The following is a 7,157-nucleotide window of genomic DNA, read 5'->3' as shown; positions in this document are numbered from 1 at the left end:
AGGTAAAGAGATTCCCTCATTTGCTGGGGGCCTTGCCCCCAAGCAAATGTGGGAACGCCCTTTTGAGAAAGCTGACGCAACATAGGCGCCAGCGCTATCTGTATTACAGAAAGGGCTGCACAAGTGTCTGAGGCCCCTTCTGTAATACCAAAGTTCCCCTTGGAACATGCAAAGTGGGTGCAAACGCCCATTGTGGCCCTGGGGCACTTTTGTAATATGGGCCCTGGTGACTTAACACACACCATCTCAAATTACAGACAGACCAGTAGCTTTGAATATTTGGTTTGGGGGCATGGTCCTTGCAATGAAAACATCAAGAGAATGTTCCAGCCAGGTTGCATTGTCTTACAGTTTTGGAGAAAAAAAAGAATCTGCTATTAATGTGATTTCAAAGCAGATGTATTTTGATTTGCATTTTCTTGCTTACAGTACACACTTCCATGAGGATTTTTGGTGAAAATGTGCAACAAATTATGTATTTTAAAGCAAGTTGAGTAAAACATGTATATCATTTTAAAATACTGTTTTACAGGGTGAGGCAGGATTGTCAGGTTTTCCACAACAAGTCTGGGGAACATTAATGTGCAGTGGTGTACATATGGCAATTGTAAAGTTAGCAGCCCTGCTCAAAATATTTTAAGGCAACTTTGGGGATTCCACCCTAGGAGTTCTGTCTAAGGTTGTGCAGATGATATATCACACAGCTTATTGGAACTTTTGCCATAGCCAACACTGAATATAATGAAAAATGCAAATGTACAGGAGATTCGGGAATTTTCCTCAAAATAAAAATGAATAGCATATGGTCAGCAACATTATTTAAAAATGGACAGAATACAGAAATGTTATAGGTGGTTTGTTATCTCCAAGAAATGTCAGAAAAGGCCCTAAATACCAAGTGGTGGCTCCAAGAAAATATAGGTCAAACAATCAGTCGCGGCTCGCGATACTCGCGGGTGGTGGGGTTATGGGGAGGGGTCGTGCGGGTGTTGGGTCGGGGTAGGGTAAAAGAAAAAAACATACCTGACCGGGTCCCGCACCGCCTTTGCTCCTGTGCCGGGTCCCACGTTTGGCGTTTTCCTGCTCCTGAACAGGAACAGGTATGCTCCCTCCCCACCCGTACGCCAATGGCAGCATTGTGATTGGTGCGGACAGCGCCCAGGCGGGCACCCATAGGGAGGCCATTTTCTCTATGTAGGCTGAATGCAGCCTACATAGAGAAAATGTAGAGTGCGCATGACTGGTTTGGTTGGCCCCAGAGGGCCGACAAAACAGTCAGGACCGCCAATAGTGGGCAAGCCACTCCTGCCCGCCCCCAACCAGGCATACCCACATGCCTTCTGCCTTCTCGCAGTGCAAGAAGCAGAAACATAAAATGGTCTTTAAAATTCCATTTTATGTTTCTGCTTCTTGCACTGCGAGAAAGCAGTGGGGGCGATGATCCTCCGCCCTAATGGAGGAGCCGCCCATGCAACCAATACATGTTAGGAATTCCATGTTAATATTATAGGAAGTGAGCTCACATCAGGGCCCGATTTCTACTGCACCAAAACCTCTGTGAGAGCTCTATGCTAACCAAATATTGAAGGTTCTCTATTATTTCTGCTCAATGTTTTTCTGTGGAACTTTATTCTGATTTCAAAAATATCTACTGTTGCACTCCCCAATTGGAGTGCACATGCACTTTCAATTCCATTGCAGTATTTTACCTTGGTACTAACATACTATGTATGTCTGTGATACGACAACCGGTACTATAGGTCAAAAAGCATACAACAAACAAATGATGGAGGGAATGTTGATTATGCAAACTTTCTCCCCAGTCAAAAGATCTGGGTTAAATCCAAATTCTTTTGCCCACCACGCCACCCCAGTTTGGACCCAGCCATATGCAAATCAGTCTTGACCTTGTGCTCTATGGCAACAGTCCAAACCGAACTGCCAGGCCAGGTCCTTCCTGGACTGGAAACAAGCATTCTAGGACCGGTTTCAGAATTTCAGCCTTCATCAGCCAGGATATCTTGATTCCAGTGACATGGAGAGCTCGAGCATTGGAGCGGAAGTGCAGTGCGGAGCGGACCGGAAGTGCAGTGCGAAGCGGACCGGAAGTGCAGTGACAGTGTGCCCGCGAGCGAAGGGTCTCCGGAAGTGCTGCTGCGACCGGACAGGAAATAGCACGTTCCCTACAACAGTGAGCTACTAACTGCTCTGAACGTCTGAATTTACTAGACCCGGTTTTCGTGACTCGTGCCATTCTTCATTAAATTGGATTTGAATTCAGATTATTCTTCTGAATTAGGATTGTACCCCCTCATGACCATTAAATTGGATTATTGACCTGGTATCTAAATATCCAGAATAAGAAATACATATATGGAATCAATGATGTATTTGCGCCCTGACGAAGGAGTTTAGGACCAAAAGTTTCTTTCCGAAACGCGCGTCGGCGCTTCTTTTGCTTTCTCCTATGTTTTTGTACTATAGATTGATATGAACTGTTATTTAATGTTTACCTTTTGAATATTGTCTGTTGTGAGCTTGTGATTGTGGCGAAACTGGTTGTTCGGTTGAAATGTATGAGTGGTTCTGACTGACTGGGTATGTCTGCCTGTGATTTTGGTTTTTGGGGGTTCTTTTGTGTGTATATAATATAAATATGTATATATAGAACATTTGTAGTGTATTGTGGTCACGAGTATGAGCTTATGTTGCTATTATGTTCTAAAGTATCAGAAAAATGTGTAAATACAATTTGACAATATTTTTAGGTCTCGCCTGTCGATGCGCATGCGCATCGAGCTTGCGAGCCTATTGCAGCTTAAACAACTTTTAACTAAGAAGCAAGGAATCGTGGCGATTCCTTGCAGTGCCCGTGACTTTTAAGCTCAATGCGCATGTGCATTGAGCTTAAAAGCGCGTGCACAGCCACAATCTCCCTAGCCGCATTCCTCCGACACCTTTTGAAGTGAAGCTTAGCTTCACTTCAAAGGCCCCGGCTTCTTGACACCCACATGCCGCTCTCCCCGCTCCGCCCCCTCCCCTGCCCGCCGTGTGCATTTCTCCTCCACCCCCTCCCCACAGCAATGCCCTCCGTCTTGTTTGGCTTTGAAATTCTGGACACCCTACTTCAAAGCCCCAGGCACCCCATCTGCTGCCTTCCGCCTGGCATGTGTTTGGTGGATCCCAAAGGCGACGCTACACCGGGAGGGGAACTGAGGACACATCGCCGACCAGCCAGCATGCATTCTGAAATCTGAACCCCATTTTGAGCTCCTTAATAAGTTCAGGGTTGTCATTACCGCCTGCAGTACATGTATCGTCCCAACAATAGCACGCGTTGGGCCAGATCTGGTTTCCGCTTTTTTTTTACTGGAGCCTTGAGTAACGTTGCAGACCATTAGTGTATCGGCCTAGATTTGCAAGATTAATTGTCCAGATGTTTCCTAATGTCTTGTCCTTTCTTTCCCACATAATAAAAATCTCTCAGCACGTTTCACCCCCAGCACCCCGTCCCTTGCTCAGTAAAACCACAGTATATCGTTTGTATGCTGCACGTCGCTCCATCTCTCAAGATGTGGCGTGCTGCAGCCTTGCTTCTGCAAGATTAAAAGAACTCGCACAGGCAATATGACTCGCTATTTCTTTTACGAAATGAACTAAACAAAATACATCTCAGCCGCTAAATTGAAAACACGGACTTCATGCAAGTATTTATTTATTTGATAGTTTGTTATAGCGAAAACTTGACGGGTATCAGAGCGCTTTATACATTTGCAGAGAGCAGCGCAGTGATAACAATTAAGTCATGCAGTCACTCACCCTCAACCCCTCACTCACTCTCAACCCCTCACCCTTACTCACCCTCAACCCCTCACCCTCACCCTCACTCACCCTCACTCACCCTCAACCCCTCACCCTCACTCACCCTCACCCTCACCCTCACTCACCCTCAACCCCTCACCCTCAACCCCTCACCCTCACTCACCCTCACTCACCTTCACTCACCCTCAACCCCTCACCCTCACTCACCCTCACCCTCACTCACCCTCACCCTCACTCACTCACCCTCACCCTCACTCACCCTCACCCTCACTCACCCTCAACCCCTCACCCTCACTCACCCTCACCCTCACTCACCCTCACCCTCACTCACCCTCAACCCCTCACCCTCACTCACCCTCAACCCCTCACCCTCACTCACCCTCAACCCCTCACCCTCACCCTCACTCACCCTCAACCCCTCACCCTCAACCCCTCACTCACCCTCACTCTCACTCATCCTCACTCACCCTCAACCCCTCACCCTCACCCTCACTCACCCTCACCCACCCTCAACCCCTCACCCTAACTCACCCTCACCCTCACTCACCCTCAACCCCTCACCCTCATTTACCCTCAACCTCACTCACCCTCAACCCCTCACCCTCACTCACCCTCAACCCCTCACCCTCACCCTCACTCACCCTCACCCTCACTCACCCTCACCCTCACCCTCACTCACCCTCACTCACCCTCACTCACCCTCACTCACCCTCACTCACCCTCACTCACCCTCAACCCCTCACCCTCACTCACCCTCAACCCCTCACCCTCACTCACCCTCAACCCCTCACCCTCACTCACCCTCAACCCCTCACCCTCACTCACCCTCAACCCCTCACCCTCACTCACCCTCAACCCCTCACCCTCACTCACCCTCATCACCCTCACTCACCCTCAACTCCTCACCCTCACTCACCCTCACCCTCATCCTCACCCTCACTCACCCTCACTCACCCTCACTCACCCTCAACACCTCACCCTCACTCACCCTCACTCACCCTCAACACCTCACCCTCACCCTCACTCACCCTCAACACCTCACCCTCAACCCCTCACTCTCACTCACTCTCACTCACCCTCACTCACCCTCAACCCCTCACCCTCACTCACCCTCACCCTCACTCACCCTCAACGCCTCACACTCAACACCTCACCCTCACCCTCACTCACCCTCACACTCACCCTCAACTCCTCACCCTCACTCACCCTCAACACCTTACCCTCACTCACCCTCAACACCTCACCCTCAACACCTCACCCTCACTCACCCTCACAACACATATTGTGTTACAATAGGTGTCACATTTGCGGAAGATAAAACTATTGGCATTGTTAAAAACAAAGCTATTAATTACGCTATTTTCAAAACAAGCACATACATAAAAAATGTGTCCTTTACAATACCAATAGCTCAAACTTTCATAATGCGAGACCTATTGCATTGCTGTGCTTCTCTCCCCTGCTGCACTCTCCTGCTCTCTAGATATGTGGCATAACGACCAGAGCTGCCATATAAGTCACGTAAATACAAAACATGTTGGATTCCAAATGCTATAGGTGTCACATTCGCGAAAGTTATATTATATTATATTGGCATTGTAAATGACAAAGCCATCAATTTAGCAATTTTAACAACCAACAAATAAATAATATATGTCATTTACTAGACCAATAACTACAACTTTTCTAATGCGAGACATATTGCATTCCAACCCCACTCATCCACGCAACCTCACTCATCCACGCAACGCCACTCACACATGCAACGCCACTCACACACGCAACGCCACTCACACACGCAACGCCACTCACACACGCAACGCCACTCACACACGCAATGCCACTCACACACTCAACGCCACTCACACACTCAACGCCACTCACACACGCAACGCCACTCACACACGCAACGCCACTCACACACGCAACGCCACTCACACACGCAACGCCACTCACACATGCAACGCCACTCACACACGCAACGCCATTCACACACGCAACGCCACTCATCGACGCAACGCCACTCACACACGCAACGCCACTCACACACGCAACGGCACTCACACACGCAACGCCACTCACACACGCAACGCCACTCACACACGCCACTCATCCACGCATCCACGCAACGCCACTCATCCACGCAACGCCACTCATCCACGCAACGCCACTCATCCACGCAACGCCACTCATCCAATTGCAAAACGAAAAAGGTCAAACTCTTCTATTGCGAGACCTATTGCATTTTCAATGCTTGTTTGAATAACTTCTGTTTGTGGGACAATGTTATTTTTCATGTGAATGTAGGATGTACTACCGAGTTTAAAGTATTACTAAGTGAGGGGCCTGTTTTTGCCGTTGTTCATTTTTCCCTGCCTCCCCCTCACTGTATCAGTTCTCAGGGACCCTCTTGTGTTACTGATGGAGAGCCCGCGACCCATGTCTGAGCATACCCGTCCCACTCAGGGTAACAATTGCAAAAAGAATGATTGATGGACAGAATGCAGAACAATGTCATACATTCTCCCCAGTACAGAGATCTGGGCCTAAAACCATCGTTTTTTTGCTCACCATGCCATTCCAGTTCGGACTCATCCATATACAAATCTTTCTTGACTCTGTGCCCCATGGGAACAGTTCAGCCCGAACTGCCAGTACAGGTCCTCCCTGGACAGGAAACAAGCATCCTAGGGCCGGTTTCGAGCTTTCAGCCCTCATCAGCTAGGATAGCTTGAATCTAGTAGCACAGTGAACAAGGGACCCACGTCTGGGCATACCCATCCCACTTAGGGCGAAAAGTGTTACAGCAAACAAATGATGGACGGAATGCTGACAATGCAAACATTCTCCCCCAGTCAAAAGATCTGGGTCAAAAAGCATACAAAACAACTATGACGTTTCAAAATGAATAACACACTAAATTTGAAAATTAAACAAATACAAATTAAGTTTTACAAAATCAATTATTACAGGAATACTTTTTTATGTTAATGTGTTACCTTGTCCCCTTATGTGCTCCTGCTCATTGTCGTACTGTGTATGTTTTATGGAACTGCAGGTGTGAATTATGCCTGTTGCTTATCTGCCACCTGTGGGTTCTACTTAGTGGTCCTCATAAACAGCTCTCTCTGGCATCTCTCTAACAGTTTATCATTGCTGAGGGTCTGTTAGGGCACATGTCCCTCACACTCTTGGTTTCCTCTCAATTGATTTTTATCGCTATCCCTCTTTGCTTTTATTTTCCTCCTACTACAGCCTATTTCACTCTTCTGCTTTCTCTGACAAGAAAACACAGACCAACTACCTACTCCTCTGAAATCATTTAGTTCATAAGA

Source organism: Lissotriton helveticus, chromosome 2_1 (assembly GCF_964261635.1).
Source record: "Lissotriton helveticus chromosome 2_1, aLisHel1.1, whole genome shotgun sequence".
In the NCBI taxonomy this organism is placed as follows: domain Eukaryota; kingdom Metazoa; phylum Chordata; class Amphibia; order Caudata; family Salamandridae; genus Lissotriton; species Lissotriton helveticus.
Note: the sequence above shows the minus strand (reverse complement) of the source record.